The 19,705-nt window shown below is 37.6% G+C and overlaps 1 protein-coding gene across 20 annotated transcripts in view; it reads right to left on the bottom strand.

Annotated features, from left to right (window-relative positions):
• ANK2 (ankyrin 2) overlaps nt 1-19,705 on the bottom strand; it is a 695,731-nt gene that overhangs the window by 482,814 nt on the left and 193,212 nt on the right. The window lies entirely within an intron of this gene.

Raw genomic sequence — 19,705 nt, 5'->3', positions numbered from 1 at the left:
CAAATGCCAGAGCCAGGATATATCCATCTCTAAAGTCTTCTTTTTTTATTATATTTTGCTGCTTCCTTTCAAAAGATTTGGTTTATTTACATGTTACACAATATCAAGAGATTGGACACGTTTTTAATGCCAAAATCTTGTTATATTACATCAGGTTATGCTAACTGCTCGCATTATTGTAGCACAATATATCAGACTTTCATGAGATTTTATTTCACCTCTGGTATCATTAAGCCACTAACATATGGCCATGCTTCTACTTTACTTTCTCTTATTCTTCAAAGCATATTGGAACTTTAACAGCCATTCACTGACATTCAAGCCCATGAATGGTTATGAAAACATGAAAGACTCAAATACTAAGTGTTAGAAATGATCCAGTGGCTTAGGATCCCTGGACCAATTACAGCAGAATCACTAAGCGTGCTTTTTCAGAAATCTCAGTGTTGAGTCGCACGTCAGTATACTTTTTAAAGACTACACTTTCTACAAACTCTCCAAGATGATCCCTCTGCATATTAAAGCATAGGAAAATATGGCAAGAATCACTGCCTTATACCAGTGGTTCCTAGACCAGCAGAATGAGCATCACGTGGAAACTCGTTAGAGATGCAAATTCTCAGGCCCCCCTCCACCTTCCAACAAGAAACTGGAAGTGGGGCCCAATACTATGTGTTTTAACAAGCCTTCCAGATAATTTTGATGCAGTTGGAAGTTTGAGGACCATAGCCCAATGTGAAACAATCCTGGATTTTCTTGGCCAGAGGGTTTTCACTATCTCACTTGTGAACTATTAATATTTTGAGCTATTATGATGGAGTCAAGGAAGTGTCATTCTTCAGTTTCCAGGAGGCTCTCTGAACTCCCGGGAATAGCCGTCTGGCACATACCATGTTCAATGCCCCCAGTCCTCTTTCTTCCCCTTATCTTACTTGATCTACTTTTTGTCTAGATTAAAATATTATAGTTTCAACAGATATGGTGTCCACATTCACATAAACCTTAATAGGAGCTATTAAAATTATAAACACGTATTCAGACACTGAAATCACAACCACCGTTTTTAAAATTTCCTTGGAATTGTGTATGTAACGACAGTTATCAGATAGGTACCATAATACTTCTTTGAAGAAAAATCTTCCCATAGTTCACTTTGTATGTGGTGAACAATCCTCTCTGTGTCTTAGTACAAATTCAGAAAGGACAACATTTAAGCATTCATAAGAACTTTCTATGAAAAAGACTAATCAAGGCCGGGCGCGGTGGCTCAAGCCTGTAATCCCAGCACTTTGGGAGGCCGAGAGGGGCGGATCACGAGGTCAGGAGATGGAGACCATCCTGGCTAACACGGCGAAACCCCGTCTCTACTAAAAAATACAAAAACCTAGCCGGGCAAGGTGGCAGGCGCCTGTAGTCCCAGCTACTCGGGAGGCTGAGGCAGGAGAATGGCGTAAACCCGGGAGGCGGAGCTTGCAGTGAGCTGAGATCCGGCCACTGCACTCCAGCCTGGGCGACACAGTGAGACTCCGTCTCAAAAAAATTTAAAAAAAAAAAAAAAATTAAAAGAAAAAGACTAATCAAATTGAAATAAGAACATAACCTCCAGGTGTCAAAAGAATAAAACAGGTTCACAAAAACCTGGCCCAATTAAAGTCCAAGGCATATAGACAGTAACATCACAGAATATTAATTGTGGACCAAGTTGCTTTCGAGCTCTTATATTAGTGAATGCGCTAACAGGAACCTGATTCAACATCTCACACAACAGTCTGGAACATAGGAAAATCAATGTTGTGCACGGCATGCTGAGCAAAGTGTTCCATCTGACATTTAGAACTGGTTGCACTCAGCTACTTTTAATTTTAGTCCCAATTTCAAGAGACTGCCAAAGACACAAAGCTACTGCTTAAAGTCCTTGCTTCCAGCTCCCATTGGGCTGATCTGTAGAGCCTTTGAATACTCAGTTCCACTGACAGAACACACATTATTTCCTTTTGAAACTGAAAAACCAGTTCCTGGGCTTTTGCATACATGTTTATTCTTCTCCAAGAAACTCAAGAGCGATTTAAGTGCTCTCCTCTTCACTGTGAGTCTGTAACTCTTCTCTCTTAATGATGCAGTGTCTTATGCTTAGCTCAGTTTAAAATGCACTTTCCTGGCTGCCTTCAGATTCACAATTCAATTTGATTCTCCTGGCCTCTGGCTGTTGAATAACTTTCGATGGTGAAATATATTACATCTCTTTTTCTTTTCTTCTTCTTCTTCTTCTTCTTTTTTTTTTTTTTTTTTTTTTTTTTGAGACAGAGTCTCACTCTGTCACCCAGGCTGGAGTGCAGTGGCATGATCTTGGCTCACTGCAACCTCTGCCTCCTGGGTTTAAGCGATTCTCCTGCCTCAGCCTCCTTCCTGAGTAGCTGGGATTACAGGCACACGCCACCATACCCAGCTAATTTTTGTATTTTTAGTAGAGATGGAGTTTCACCACGTTTGTCAGGCTGGTCTCAAACTCCTGACCTCATGATCCGCCTGCCTCAGCCTCCCAAAGTGCTGGGATTACAGGCATGAGCCACCGTGCCTGGCCTTTTTCTTCTTTTAAGGCAGAGATTTTGCTTTGAGGTTGCAAAGAAACAACACTGAAAACCATTTGTAACAAAAAATTAACTAGATACTTTCAGCATCAGTTTATCAGCATCTCTTTCCTCCCAAACTTTATAAAAAAACTTCCTATAAAGATGAAGACTCACTCATTTTAACCCAGTACTTTTTTCTCCTAACTTTAACAAGCACTAAGATACTAAATAATAGATAACGTTGCTTTCCCTCATATTCTAGCCATTTTCTGGAATGTATGCTTCCATTTATACCTTATAGTTATCCAATTACAACTGCTAAAAACCCATATCTGAATAATTGAATGAATAGTTAGATGGCTGTTGAAATCCCAGGGGCTAAATGTGGTCACTCTAATACTCAAAAAAATGACTCCCTACAAAAAGGCATGCAGTGCTAACAGTGTATAAGGCATTATATAGGTGCCTTCCAATCTAGTTGGAGATGACATAATGAAACCAAAAAAGTTAATAATAAAAACTTATAACTTATAGTACGTTTCCAAGTACCAAAAATTATATTGACTACATACATTATCTCAACTGGTATTCAAAACAACTTCATGAAAACCCTCCTATTATCTACATTCTGCAGACAAGGAAAGTGAGGCTCTTGCCCAACACCATATTGCTAATCAATGGCAGGAATGAAAACCAAATCTAGATTTTCCTGCTTCAAGAAGCCTTGGTCTTATCTGTAATTGGTTTTATAAATCAAGCAATGTAAATTAGAAGGCATATTGGTGGGTCAGGCATTAAAGGGCTTGGTGGAGGGTAGTCTTCACAGAGGTGATGAAACTTAAGCTGAGTTTTGACATAATTAAGAGGATAGAATAGAAATAGAAATTGGGGGAAGGAGAAAGATGGAAAGAGGGAGACTTGAAGGAAGGTGTTAAGTGGGGTTAATATTGGCTTAAGCAAATGTACAAAGCAGGATTTCTCAAGGTAAGTTCAAATAGTGAACATTGTACCCAATAGATAAACTTTAACCCCCTCCCCCTTGTTCCCCCTCCCTTACTTTTGAAGTCCCCAGTGTCTGTCAGGAAATACATTATTTATGCAGATCATCACTTACCATCTTTGACATAAATCATACTCCCCATGTGTGAACATTAAATAATGCTTCATCATAACCAAAAGCAATGTACAGACCATGTATGGATCCTAATCTGAACAAACCAATTGAAAAAAAAAGGCAGGTTTGAGATAAGAGATATCAGGGAGATACGGGTATTAGATATTTGATACTAAACTATCTTAAAGAGGTGTAATAATGGCATGGTGGATATGGTTTTTTTAAACGTCTTGCTAGTTAGAGGCATAATAAAATATTTACAGGTAAAATGACATAATGTCTGGTGTTCACTTTAAAATGCTCTGGAAAAATGAAACCAAAAAAATGTGGGGTGGAAAATAGATGGAACAAAATCAGTAAAATGATGACAATTTTTGAAGCTAAGTGGATACATGAGATTCCTTATATTATTCTCCTTACTTTGGTCCACATTTGAAATTTTCCACAAAAGACTTTTTTAAGAGCCTCATGAAATGTGGCCAGTAAGACAAAAACACCACCAAAATTTTGGTCTATACAGAGAGATGACCCCTCAAAATAGCTATATCATTCATTCACCCTGTGGTTTTTGAGTCTACAGTGTGCAGGGGGTTGTTCAAAGGTGAATGAGACACTGTTCCTGCACTCACAGATCTTATAATCATATAGGAGATGCAGGATGGAAAACTAATGACAGCAATCCAGAGTCATCATGGTGAGCAGATATGGACAAAGGACGTGATTAAGTTTAATATTTAGAAAACTTGCTCTGGCTACAGGGATGGATTGATGAAAAGCAGAGAAAACGAAGATGGGAAACTAAGATACTACCACTGAAACTGAAGAAGACGTGATGGATATTAGAAATGCAGAAGAAGTAATTTAATTCTCGTACTACTTATAATTTATTTCTAGTATTCATAAAATAGTTCAGGCTATTAGGTGCCTACGTTGTACCCAATCCTACAGAGAAAACCTTGTTTAGAATCCTCTCATCTATGCTAATGGCTAAGAAAATGGTGTTTTTATGGGGCCAGAGAGAGAAAAAAGAAGAAATTGTATATGCACGTTCATCTTAGTAATAATGTAAATAGCAACTAACAAAATGAGAAAACTATAAATAGTTTAAAATTATTTTGGATGTTACTAAGAAAATATGTAAATACACAAATTTAAGCAACCAGTTTAATTGAAAGGGAGCTCCTTTTTTCTGAGCTCCAACATGTGGTATTTGGAATCCTAATTACTAAGGTCACCTCTGTATTCTGTTAAAGAAATTATTTTCCTAAATTTCACTACAATTAAAATATGCATAAAGATATTCAAGTCTTTGTACTATTGCTTTCACTCATTTTTAAATAAAAACAATGAGATTACACCCACAGGAAAGTCTTCACAACCCCCATCAACCTGGATAGAGTTGAGCTAGGAAGCAGCACACAAGGGTTAGGAAATGCCTTTCCCTTCCCTAAGTGAGGTATTAGAAATGCTGAAAATACCCTCCATGGTGGTCATTTCTTTCAGTGTCTCTCAGTCGGAATGAAATATCTGAACTGACAGTTGTGGATCAGTGTCTGTAGGGCAACAATTTCATCATGGAGCTGACACATCCCAGAGAAAAACACCATCCTCTGCTTCCTCCTCTTTTATCTCCTGGTGTGTCAACTACAAAAAAAATTCTTTCTCTTGGAAAAAGGGCTGACTAAGTCATGAGCTAGTTATTTAGGTCTATGTTCATTAGACAGGAGAAAGAAGAAAATGAACTGTTTCATTTGTTTTTATTATTTTCAAGGTCTTTTTCTCGAGTGTGTTTTAAATTAATTTCCAAATATGGAATCTAGAATTTTTATTTGAAAGAGTAGTCAACACTGGTTTAAAAATGGTTAGCTTCAGTGGAGAAACCTTATAAACACTGTGTCAGCCAAGTGACCAGAGTTCACATCAACAGCACTGTCATGTTCACAGTGCTACTCTTGATATAATGTGATGAAAACGGCACTTTATTCTGTGATCAAAACATGTAATCTATGAGAAAATCATAGACAAATTTCAATAAAGGGATATCCCACAATGTACTTAACCAGTACTCCTCAAAACTGTCAAGAGCGTAAAAAACAAAGAAAGCCTATGAAGCTGTTACAGACAAGAGGAGACTAACAAGACACAACTATATAAATGTGGTATCCTAGAAGAGAAAAGGGGCATTTGGTTAAAAACTTTAAAAATCTCAATAAACTATGGACTTTACTTAATAATAACACAATAACTTTATTTAATAATAATTTGTTATTAATTACAATAAATATACCATGCTAATATGAAATGTTAACAAAGAAGAAATTAAGGAGAAAGGATAATCCCATAACTCTGTACTATTCACTCAATTTTTCTATAAACGTACAAATGTTCTAAAAAGTAGTCTATTAATAAAATAAAGATGGTTGGCTTCTCCTTTGATAAAATGTCAAAATATTTTCTCACCTTTTTGATTTATAGTTTATGTCCTATAAATTAATATTGATTTGATAGTAAATCTGTTTTTTTGAGATATATGAGAAGAATATGCATATTTTCTTCACTACCACAAAATAGATCTCCCAGCCTCAAAAAGGAAATATACAGGAAACTAGTTCTTATTATTCTTGGAAATAACGGGAATAAAAAGCTCTTCCAGAGACAAGAGTGCTGACACCTTCTGGAGAGGCATTCTGCCGCTGCTAGCTGAAACGGTGAGCAAGGGGAATTGCAATGCCTTGGTATCTCAGGTCCTAAACAGATGTTCAAGCCACTGACCAAGCAGATGCACAGCATGGAGAGCTGAGCATCCATCTGGCCTCCCCCATAAAAAGACTGAACATCATCAGTGCATGGATATTTTTAGGGCTAGAAAGATCCTTAAGAGATGATCTGTTTTAATCCCTTCATTTTCACAGATGAGGAAATTTTAATGGCCAACTAATTTCTGATCGGCAATCCTCTTACTACCCTGAAGAAATGTGAAAAATAAAGAGGCTGATCCTAAGAGGTTAAAGAAAATCAGTTGCTTTTCTTCATAACGATGTATGCAAATGACTTCTGCTTGAGACAGATGATGTTTTCCATTTGAACTCCTATTGCGGAGAAGGGGAAAATGAAAAAAGTAACAAGGATGAAGACATGAACAAGAGGCATTGAACAAAGAAACGGAATATTGGCAGACTGGGTCAAAGAACCCCAGGCTCCCGGGAAAACCCAAGAGAGAGAAACTACTCCTGTCATGGGGGACCAGAAGCTATAGCTATGCCAGGTGTTTGAAGAGAGGCATGGTTTTAGTTTTGCCTGAATGAAAATGTAAAGAATTGGCCACTTCCTCAGTAACCAGTTATCAGAGAAAGTCAGAGAGAGAGTTTCTCTAACCTCGGCTGTAAGAGAAATATGACTTGTCAGATCACCAGCTGTAAAAGAAGCAGAGGGGAGAGTGTGCCAGGCAAGGAAAATGCAAAAAACAAATTCATGATTGAGGAGTTATCGTCCCCTTTCATACAGAGGCTTCACTTTAATTGGCGTATCTGTATGTAGTTCACATGTTGAGCATCCTCACACTGGAGCTAAGTGGTTTGGTCTTTAAATAACAGCTTCACTATAAAGGTGGCGGCTCATTGGAAGGAGCAGGTAAGTAAGTGGCTGTGGCCGTGGTTCCAAGACTGAATAAAGGGAGAAGCCCTGAAGGTCTCAGGTTGGTGACAGGAGAAATGACAGCTAAAAAAACAGGCAGTCTGAGCCTGGCATTTACAGTGTTTATCCAAACCAGCCACATAGCAGCAGTAAAAACTTGATCAAGGCCGGGAGAGGTGACTCATGCCTGTAATCCCAGCATTTTTGGGAGGCTGAGACGGCGGATCACGAGGTCAGGAGATCGAGACCATCCTGGCTAACATGGTGAAACCCCATCTCTACTAAAAATACAAAAAATTAGCCGGGCGTGGTGGCGGGCGCCTGTAGTACCAGCTACTCCGGAGGCTGAAGCAGGAGAATCGCTTGAACCAGGAGGCGGAGCTTGCAGCGAGCTGAGATCGCGCCACTGCACTCCAGCCTGGACGACAGAGTAAGGCTCCGTCTCAAAAAAAAAAAAAAAAAAAAAACTTGACCAAAAGCTCTTTAACGTCGTTCCTTAGCATCTGAGGTCATGAATGAGACCTCAAAGGTGTCTTTCTCTACTTCAGAAAAGCATTATCAGCACTCACATTTATCTGTCCTTTCTACAAGGAAAAGGAAATCTCAATAAGCTGGAAGTTTTAATGCTACATTTCTCAATCCTTTTTTTCTCCCTTCGCTTTTTGTTCTGGTAAAAATGGTTTCTATTCTGTTTCCAGTGCACAGATTTTACCTCTCAGAATTGTTACTTGCTTAAATAAAGCAAAGGGCTTAACAACAGACTGAAGGTAGGAGTAATTAATGTTTACACTTGAGAATTTGCCCCTGATGAATAAACGACTATGCTCTAAACAGAACCTACAGCCCATAGTCTATATCACACATGGCAAAAGAAACAGCTTTTGAAGACATATACTGTAGCTCCTTCCTCCTGTGGCTGGAAAACAAAGTACAAACAGCTAAGCTCTCTCTAAATAACCAATGGACATAAATTAAGTCAGAGCTTTGCTCCAAGTCCAGCAATCCTGCTGACCCTTCCAAGTCTTCTAAAGTGAGCTCCTTTTTCTCTGTCAGAGACTTTGGGCATAATGGCCTGGAACTGAAGCAGTAGGGTGGCGAGTGGTGAGAGAATGAGAACAAATGCTTTCATTATGCAGCTTGCTGTGGCAAAATGAGTTTGACTCACAAATGCAACACAATTGGGGCAATGTAGAGGCCACAATGCAGCAACACTGAATCACAGACAGTTTGAATGCTCTCGCTTTGACACATACTCTCAGTTGCCCAGTTTTCTGACATTACTGTCAACCAAGAAAACTTTTTTTGAGTTGCTTTTGTTCTTATTTTGATTTTGGAATTTATAAACCTCAGGAAAATAAACTCTCTAGTTTGGGGACAGATTTTGTGGGATGTTAGGCAGACTTTCAATGTAACCAAACAATGTAATGAAGTTGCTTATGAATTAAAAGTGTTCCTTTGGATTCTTGGCATGATTGTATCTCATCTGAAAAAAGACAGAAGTGCCAGCATCTGCAAGCTCTGGGGCTATCTGAGCATAATAGCAAAATTGTGGCCTCAGTGGAGCGTTAAAAAAAAAAAAAATCTATTTAATTCCCCAGAGAACAGATAATGATAAATTTCTGCCACTCTGAGGAGAAATCCATGGCGTTCAGCACCTAAAAGATTGTAAAATTGTGGGGAAAATAATCCTGACGGTCACTAATGAATGAAAATTCCTTTTGCAAATCCTGCTCTGAATGATTATTTTTTCTTTTAAATTGAAAAATAGGCTTGCCTACCCAAGTCTATGAAAGGGACGATTAAAAGACTTTAGGGTGAGTGTATCAAGTTCTCCCTAAGTACTATATTGATGTCATCCACTGTGGTATTACGCTAATATGTCTGGTTCTTTGGTGCCATCCGTATTTTTCAGACAAGTGGAATATGAGAGCAACAATTCTAAGTGGTTCAATGCTTATCACAACAAAAATTTCCATTAAGAATTTTCCATTAGGAAAATATGTTTAAGACTATTTAGGATAACTAAATTACTCTTAGGCCACTTACCAGCACATTGATGCTTCATCTCTAAGCATCTCCATTGGGAGAGGCTTTACAAAACTTCTGCACAAAATGTGTCTAATGCACCAGCATCCTGATGTCACCAGTTCATTAACTCTATCAGGCATTTGGCAATTTACTGGGAATTGTACCACTTATTAGTTATAGTCAAAGACTGGGGGGGGGAGGAAAGAAATACTGTACATCAAATCTGGCTTTCAGATCTTGCAACCCTGTCATATCTATGAGCTCTGCTATTCTAAAGCATGTTTCATTGATGTGACTCAAAGAAATCATAGCTAAAATATAACAAACTTCCGTCTTGTTTCTGCTCCCATAAAATCAAGCTGAAACAGCCAAGGGATGGTGGAAAAAGTGGAGCACTGAGTTCTAGGGGTGACAATACAAAAGAACATCATGCTCCCAATAAAAAATGACATGGATTCATGGCTCTTCAAGTATTTGCATTTTACCATGTTTTCTAGGCCCAGCTTTTAGGAAATTGTGGAACATTCTACAGCACACTGAGATAAATGTTTAGTTCCTCACAATAATATGTTACTAAATCTACAGCTTTCCATTATCGTCAACTCTTACATAGAACAGCAACATAATCAGCATTCATTTGTAAAGTACTTTCATAACTTAAAGTTTGAAAGTTTTCAAATTATAAAAATAATATATATGAATGTATACTACATATGTACATGTAACACCAAATACAAAAATTTTATGTCGATCAATAATTTTAATCTCCTTAAAAAGAAAAGACTAGAGATTCCTTCTATTCATATAAATGAATGGAGCTCACCTCCACTAGACTGAATTTCTCAAGGACAGGAAGCCAGGCTTGTATTCACTTCCATATCACAGGGCCTATTACATGCCTAGCCCATAGTAAGTGCTCAAGAAATGAGAGAATTTGATGTTTTTTTAAAAAAAAAGAAGAAGCCAACTAGGGCATTTTGAAATGGGACATCACAGAGTTTAGAGATGAAGAGTCGATGTGGTCAGCAAGCTTGTGTTTGCATCCTCATTTTCCCATTTCCTGTCTGTATGATCTTTTGTTTTGTTTTTTGAAACCGAGTGTTGCTCTGTTGCCTAGGCTAGAGTGCAGCGGCACCATCTCTGCTCACTGTATCCTCCGCCTCCTGGGTTCAAGCAATTCTTGTGCCTCACCCTCCCCAGTAGCTGGGACTACAGGTGCATGCTGCCACGCTGGGCTAATTTTTTTGTATTTTTAGTAGAGACAGGGTTTTGCCTTGTTGGCCAGGTTGGTCTCAAACTCCTGACCTCAAGTGATTGCCCACCTCAGCTCCCAAAGTGCTGGGATTACAGGTGTGAGCCGCCGCACCTGGCCTGCATGACTTTGAATAAGTAACTATATCTCTGTGGAGGTTTCCTCCATCTCTAAAAAGGGGAGAAGAACCTTGCAAGACCATTATGGAATACAGAATGTATGCAACATGCAGAGGTTGATAAATGGTCATTATTATGACAGTGTTTCCCGAAGTTGTTTATATTAGGTTAGTACAAAAGTAATTGCAGTTTTGCCATTAAAAGTAATGTCAAAAACAATTACATTAGCAAATTAAGATTTAAGGTGCTCGCTGGGTGTGGTGGCTCACACCTGTAATTCCAGCACTTTGAGAGGCTGAGGCAGAAGAACTGCTTGAGCTTAGGAGATTGAGACCAGTCTAGGCAACATGGAGAAACCTCATCTTTACGAAAAAATATTTTTTTAAAAATTAAATAGGTGTGGTGGCATGCACCTGGGGTCCCAGCCTACTTGGGATGCTGAGGTGGGAGGATCTCTTGGGCTTGGGAAGTTGAGGCTTCAGTGGGCCTAGGCAACAGAGTGAGCGACCCTGTCTAAAAAAATAAAAAGATTTAAAGTACATTATTATTATAATTTACAATAATAACAATATTCATACTTGTAGGTATAATGCACTTTCCCAAATACCTTATATGCTTTATATTAATCTAGTCAATAACCATATAAAGTAGTATTATCTTCATTTTACATATGAGAAAATTGAAATTAACATTCCCAGGATTGTTTATAAGATTGGAGCTAGAATATCAGAATGAGTTCTTAAGAAAACAAAAACAACTTTAAAATCAACTATATTTATCTGAAATATAGTTGAAATAACTATTTGGGGTATATATTATCTGCTATAAAGGACTTGTAAAAAAAAAATATTTTTAGAACGTGCAAATGCATGAAGATTTACCCACTCCGCATCCTAAAGTCCATCCTAAAATCAACAGCTTAAGAAGCAAAATATGTGGAGTTTGATTGGTTTTGCAGACATCAAACTAATATCCCATATCCTATGACCTCAGGATTCAAAAAGGATAAACTAATAACAAGAACAAAAAGAACAATTATGCCTCAAAGTTTCACTTCAATATCCTTAGCATGGATATCAGTCTCATTGATTCTGAATCTTTACAGCTCTGACCATGTGAATATGAAACACTGCTATTTTCTAACAGCAGTACATCCAAGGTCTAGAGCTGGTAAACAGGACAATGTCAGCATTCGTAACAAGTCTGTATCTTTATAAAGTACTTTATATTCATAAAGAGCTTTCAAACACTTCAAAATTCTTCAAAATTCTGAGTTGGGTAATTGTTATGATCCTTAATAATTACAGAAGCTATCATTTGTCGAGTTTCTATAATAAGCAGGACATTATATACATGCATGCACACACATGCAGACACTTACTTCATTCTGATCCTCACAACAGCCCCATAAACTAGATATATTTATAGTTTACCAATGAAACAGCTGGGGCTGCTTGCCCAAGGGACTTACCCAAGATTAATAAAGGCAGTCTAATTCCAAGGGCAAATGTTCCTGCCATGCCGGGGCTATTTCCCCTTTTCTACCTCATAACGCCAATCAAATTTTTGTGTACATAGCATTTGCATAATGGCCTCCTCCATTTCCATCCCTTTCTTCCCCCTGGAATCCAGAACTGTTTCACTGGCCCAGAGCCACCTAGAGCTCCCACACCCCATCTGAATCAGCCCTCCAGGATCATCAGGTGCTAAATATTTCTCCTACCCCAATTCCCACCTACCCACTACTATCATCAAAACTTACCGAGTCCATCTCTATATTCTTAATGTCTTTTTGAAATACAAATTATCCTTGTAACCATGGATGCTAGCACATTTTATTCTTCTGGGATAAGGTATTCATTCATACCTTTAGTAAATATTTATTGAGAACTTATTAGGTAATGCTTTCAGAAAACGAATGCTTTAATTCTAAGGACTGACTATAGAAATGAAGCTGTATTTATCTTCAGGCAAGTCTTTTGATACCACTCAAAGCATAATGACAGAAATCACTCTTTCTCCATGTGTAGTAATAGACAATACTTATCAAGGGTTTCCTCTTTCCTAATGCTATGCATGTATAACCTCATTTAAAACACAATTAAATGGTATTAATAATATTATTTTTATTTTATATATGAGGAAACTGAGGCACAGTGGTGAGGCAGTTTGACAAATATAAGATGGCTAGTAAATGGTAGAATCAGGATTTGAACTTAGCTCTGCCTCCAGAGCTGCTACTTCTAACTACTAAGCTATATTACCTCTAGCTTTTTAAATAATTAGGGTATTTATAGATTCTAATTTGCCTTGGATAATTTTGATATAAGCTTGCTTTCTTCATGCATAACTAATAGCACTCCTTTTACTCAAAAGTATACTGTTTTGAAAAATAAATTATATTGTCACCCTGTCTCCAATAAAAAAAAAAAATTATAACTTGACATGGCTGGAATAGAAAATAGCACAAGATCATTAATTTTGTAGATTTTATTGTAAGCAGATAAACAAATTATATCATGTATTCGCTGGGACACAAAGAAGGCATGGGAAGGAAGAAAAAAAACGAAAGATGAGGAGTCATCAATCTTGATTTAAGAACAGGATCTGCTACTGGTTAGTTATGTGGCACGAGGCAAGTCACATAACCTCTGAGTCTCAATCTCATCTATTACTTAGAGTTTAAAACACCAAATCCAGTGTTATGGTGAAATGTAAACGATATTACATAGGAAAATACCTGGAACAGTAACTTTACACCTGGAACATAAAAAGCTGTCAAAAAGATAGAAGATTAGTTATTCTTTGGAACACAGTTTCCCTTGGCCTGCACACTACATTGTTTTTCCACTGTAAATGAAAAGGAGTTCTTAAAAGGATTAAACAGTCTTTGGATAGGCACCTAACATCGCAGAGCCCATAGAAATGTACATCATAGGCGGGGTGCAGTGGCTCACACCTGTAATCCCAGCACTTTGGGAGGCCAAGGTGGGTGGATCACCTGAGGTCGGGAGTTCAAGACCAGCCTGACCAATATGCAGAAACCCTGTCTCTACTAAAAATACAAAATTAGCCGGGCATGGTGGCACATGCCTGTAATCCCAGCTACTAGGGAGGCTGAGACAGGAGAATAGCTTGAACCTGGGAGGCAGAGGTTGCGGTGAGTTGAGATCATGCTATTCCACTCCAGCCTGGGCAATAAGAGCAAAACTCCATCTTGAAAAAAAAAAAAAAAAAACCAGAAATGTATATCATAAATTCCTGCTACAAACTTTATTCTTCAGAGTTACTGCATTGGGAATTATGTATGAAAACAAATCCACTTCGAAATGCATTCCTTGAAGACCATGTAATATTCTACAGCCCAAATATCTGATCATTGTAGGTGGCCTCACATGTAGGTTGAAGTGGCAGAACCACACCATGCTCTTGAATACTATTTAATTTTATTCTAGAATCTGGTACTTCAAAGACTGAGGAGCCAAGTTTCAAGGCTCATCTTGAGGGAACAGGAAAGGAAATCTCAGAGCAGCAAAGTACATAAAGAAAGCTCTTTCCCTTTCTCCCACTGTGAAAGAACAAAACTATTTGGCAAGAAATGTTATGTTTGTACCTCCTCGTACTGTTTTTAAAGGAAGAAAAAGAGGTAAAAGAGAATGGAGGGGTCTGAATGTGTTATAAGCCCCAATGCTATTAGTTTAACATTCCCTAAGCCTGTTTAATTGTTTCCTTCGTCTTTTGTTTAAGTAGTCTCTCCTCATAGCATGTCTTTGCTAGACAGTAATGAGGCAAAATGCTGAAGAATGATGTACTTTTTACTTACAAGCTATAAAAAGAAGAAACAAATTTACAACTGCACTCAAAAAAGAAAACATTACGGTCCCACAGACCTCTGCAACCCTGAGTCCTTGTATTGAGATTCATCCAGCACTGGCTAACATTATGTGGTAATTGTGTTTCCTCAAACTCAAATAATTCATGCCAATTACATAACTCACGCAACTCCCTATGGATTCAGCAATTCTCGAACAGCTGGGATATGAAGTAAAGACCATAAACTCAGCTCTTTTCAAGGAGAAATTACAACACAAACCTACTTGATTATGACATGCTTTATTAATAAAGAAAGTATCATGTTTTACTTTCATTTCTCACATTAATTTGTAAAGTAGAAATAATTCATCATGTTTAAAGAAAATAACTAGGAACCCAGCCAAAAAAAAAAAGAACAAAGAAAAAAATAGAAAAATCTAAATTTTAAGAAAAGCACCAAAAAAAAAAGGTGAGTCATCTAAAATAAAGTGGAGGAAATGTTTATTCTTGTCTACACAGTGTACCTCTGCAGAATGAGCTAGCTTGTAGTCAGAAGGATGAGCATAGGCCATGTGGAGCATACATCCCTAAGTGTATATAATAGCCCATAGTATTCTGCCTATTGTAGAAACAACATCATGCATCACTCACCCCAAAGAGAAGAAAGGGCAATATCTCCCATAAAAGAGATGATGAATGGTAAGTACACCCTGTTCAAGAGAATTTAAGGTTTTGTTTTGTTTTTGTTTTTGTTTTTTGAATGATTGATCCCAACAGCTATAGCACTCATAGAATTCGAGTACTGTAAGTGGTATTGTTTCTACTAAAAAAGCTGAACAAACTAGAGGAGAAATGTTTATTTTAAGAAAATCTTAAATAAATTGAGATTTTTAAGGAGAAATGTGTCATTTATAGAGAAACTAGAAATTATAATTCACAGTTTTGTAATTGCATTTGATATTAGTTGCTACGTGTATATAGTCTAAGGGAACCAATATAATATGGGGTTTGTGCTATGATTTCTTTTTTCTATCACTATTAACAAGCCTTACAGAAAACCCACCAGAGTTAACAAGGTTCAGTGTACTCGGGTCAGCATTCTGAATCATCCTCTTCTTTGTTTGGCTGTCCTGACATGATACATGTTGGTACCACAACAAGGACAGCTGACAACTGCTTTTCCTGTTTGAAAAGAGTTCGCCATTCAACTTGGACCAAAAACATTTGTCATGTTGTAGGCAGTGGATTAACTGTAATCAGACCAAACTAGTGGTAGTGCCAGTGCCAGATTGAAATAATCTGGTAAAACAAAAGCTAGATTTGTCATTTTGAGCATTGCTAGGTTGTTTCTTTGGGGGTAGACAGGGGGAGAGTGGAATGTTATAAAATAGACATGACTCTCTCTATGTAGAGTCAAAAGAAAATACGAAAATTAAAAATTTTCAGAGCTGTTTCAAGCTCTTTACCATGCTAAAACTTGCCAGAAGTAGAGATGTTTTGATATTTTTATTGTATTTTAATATGCAAACCCTTGTTATTTTCAGAATACAAAAAACATCTTCTTCATATATTTTTGTTTTTAAAAGGTTGTAGTAGTTATACAAAATATGAGCGTATTCTAACTTTGTGAACAGCTCACTTTAACTTTCTAGAAGTCATTTTTCATAGGGTATAGTGATTAGATAATCTCTAGAGTCCATTCTAACTTTGGAATATGATGACATTAAACATTTTATTAACCATTTCCACTTTCTATATAGCTAGACAAGTCCCCACCAACTGACTTTTTTTTAACTTGTGAATTGTTATCAAAGAGAGCTTATAAATCCTGTCAGTATGAGATATATCTATATATATGTCAATAAAATCTACAGCTAAAATCATCTTTAAAAAACTAACAAGTAAAGGAAAAGATTACCTATCTTAGCTTTTGTTAAAATATAGTTTAGTTAATAGGCCTTATAGTACAGCTATGATATCTGAGAAAAATTATTTTCAAACTCTGCAGGCTTTTCTTGAAACACTCAAAATGGCTTAAAATAAATTATCATGAAATGGTAAAACATTTGTCAAAACTTGGCCAAATACCAGTCAATGTAAAACATTTAATGAGTACTTACTGAGCATGTACTATGTGTCAAGAATGGAAAATTCTGGGGATATTAAACAATGTCTCTGGCCTCATGGACCTTACAGTCTAGTGAAGATAGACACAAATAAATTTATATTTAATCTTCTGGAATAAAAACAATAACCAACTGCTTTTTTTATTTGTACAACAGGAAAGAAGACCAATCTCTTTAGTCTGCTAATTCACGGAAACCTCTATGAAAACTCATAATTTAAAGTAACATTAAGAAGGATTTTTCACTCATACCTATCTGTACATGATTAAATACAAAAATTGCAGAGTGTATATGGTTTTAAAACAACAGGGAAATATGAAACACATATCTTTTATTCATATATTCAAAAATAATTATTGAGTGCTTACTACAGATGCTCCTCAAGTTACAATGAAACTATGTGCTGATAAACACATCATAAACTGAAAGTACCATAAGTCAAAAATGCATTTAATACACCTAACCTATCAAACAGCGTTGCTTAGCCTTGCCAATCTTAAAACGTGCTCAGAACTCAGAACACTGACATTCGCCTACAGTTGGGGAAAGATCAAAATTTTAAATTTGAGGTATGTTTTCTACTGAATCCGTCTAGCTTTGACATCACTGTAAAGTTGACAAATCATAAGTCAAAGCATTGTAAGTTGGGGACCATCTGTACATGACTTTGGTGGCTAAACATATTACTAACTAAAAAGATGAGAAAAGACAAATCCTTGGCCTCAACCAAGGAAAGAAAATATGCATGCAGATAACTATAATATAATTAGGTATCACAGGAGAGACATAAACCAGTGAGAAGTCAAAAGAGAAATCAATTATTTCATATTGGAGGAATTCAGGGAAGCCTCTTGGAAAAAAACCTACCATTTGAACAAGATCTTGAAGAATGTGTTAAATACTGGCAAAAAATTGTGAGAAGGCACTACAGGTTTCTGTGGGATGGCAACATCTAGGTCATCTCAGGTTATGTTTCTATTGACTGCCTTTTTTTGTGATTATAGGTCTCATTCCACTTCTTCACATGATTAGTAATTTTTTTTATCATATGGTGAACATGGTAGGGATTCTGGATTATGCGGTCTTCCTTTAAAGTGTGTTGAGCTTTTTTTTCTGGAAGGCAGTTAAATTATTGGTAGATCACTTTGGTTCCATCAGGATCAATTTTACATTCTTTTTTAGGAAAAGTCTATTTGTTTTTTGTCTGTTTGTTTGTTTTGAGACGGAGTCTCACTCTGTCGCCCAGGCTGGAGTGCAATGGCATGATCTTGGCCCACTGCAACTTCCACCTCGCAGATTCAAGCAATTCTCCTGCCTCAGCCTCCTGAGTAACTGGAATTACAGGTGTGTGCTACCACACCCAGCTAATTTTTGTATTTTTAGGAGACACGGGTTTCACCATGTTGGTCAGGCTGGTCTTGAACTCCTGACCTCATGATCTGCCCACCTCGGCCTCCCAAAGTGCTGGGATTACAGGTGTGAGCCACCACACCCACCCAGTCTATTGGTTTTGAACTTGGACTTAGGGCATAGCTTACTCTGGAGTGCAGCCTTTTTGGTGTCTCAACAGAACACTTAAGGTACCTAATGTGGTATTTATATTCTAGCTGAGCCAGAACTTAAACATCTCCCAGCACAGTACAACCTCTGTATCACCATTCAGCCCTGTTACTGGCAATTTCTCCTAGGCCTCATGGAGTCTCGACCTATACATGTGCAGATCAGCTTTTGGCAAATGATGTTGAACAGCAAGTCCCCAAACAGACTTCTGTGACTGCCATCCTCTCTAAGGACTGGCCTTGCAAATTCCAGCTGCCTCCGCATACTCAAACTCTAATCCCTACCTCCTCAGCCCAGTGAGACTGAGCTCCGCAGAGGCTCCATTTCCATGTGCCAGAGCAGAAAAGTGTTCCCAGACAGAAACAAGGGCTTACCTCATGTATATATCTTCCTTTTAGATGTTCAAAAAATACCATCTCAGAGACAAACTTGGTAAGGAATAGATGAGTATCAATGTCAATGGAAGTTTGCGCTGCTTATTTAATTTTTTTTTTTTTTTTTGATGGAGTCTCGCTCTGTTGCCCAGGCTGGAGTGCAATGGTGTGATCTTGGCTCACTGCAACCTCTGCCTCCCGGGTTCAAGCGATTCTCCTGCCTCAGCCTCCCAAGCAACTGCGATTACAGGCACGCGCCTCCACGCCCAGTTAATTTTTATATTTTTAGTAGAGACGGGGTTTCAACACGTTGGCCAGGCTGGTCTCGAACTCCTGACCTCGTGATCCACCCGCCTCAGCCTCCCAAAGTGCTGGGATTACAAGCGTGAACCACTGCACCCGGCCCTGCTTATTTAATTTTTAAATAAAGAGTTGAGCATGATTATGGACAGGGAAGGAAGTCAGTGGGGAACGATTAAGTGAAGACAGAGGAAAAAAAAGGGCAAGTATTGAGACCAAAGACCCAAATAAAAATGCTTTAAAACTTAATAAAAGAATAATATATATTGTATTTTGATAGCAAACATGTCAATCTAGTGTTAATACTTCTATGTGCCTAGTACTATGCTGAGAGAAATGAGAGGAAGTATAACACATGGCTTCTGTTCTAAGAAGTTATAATCAAAAGAAGAATCAAAGCTCACATATCTGAAATAATAAAAGACTAATTCACACTAATCATATGAAAAAAGATCAAAGATACTAAAGGAAATTTGGAGGCTAGGGACACACCTGAGGGCTAGTGAAGCTTTGAAAATTATCATGAAAGACAGAAACATTAAGCTGATTTTGGATTAGAAAACAGAACAGAAAATGTTCCCAGCAGGAAAAAATATAAGCAAAATATATGTGAGCAAATATGAACACACTGTGTTTCTGTGACACTAAAAGCAGCTAGATTATAGGGTCATGAGAAAGGTAGTGTTGGAGAGCTAGAATGAGGCTAGAGCAGGGGAGAGAAACAATGGTCTGCAGGCCAAATGCAGCCTTCCACATATTTTTGGACAGAGGACAAACTATGAGCTAAGAATGGATTTTACATTTTTTGATGCCTGA

The sequence above is a fragment of the Macaca mulatta genome, chromosome 5 (assembly GCF_049350105.2).
Source record: "Macaca mulatta isolate MMU2019108-1 chromosome 5, T2T-MMU8v2.0, whole genome shotgun sequence".
Taxonomy (NCBI): domain Eukaryota; kingdom Metazoa; phylum Chordata; class Mammalia; order Primates; family Cercopithecidae; genus Macaca; species Macaca mulatta.
This window is presented reverse-complemented; position numbering and strand designations above follow the sequence as displayed.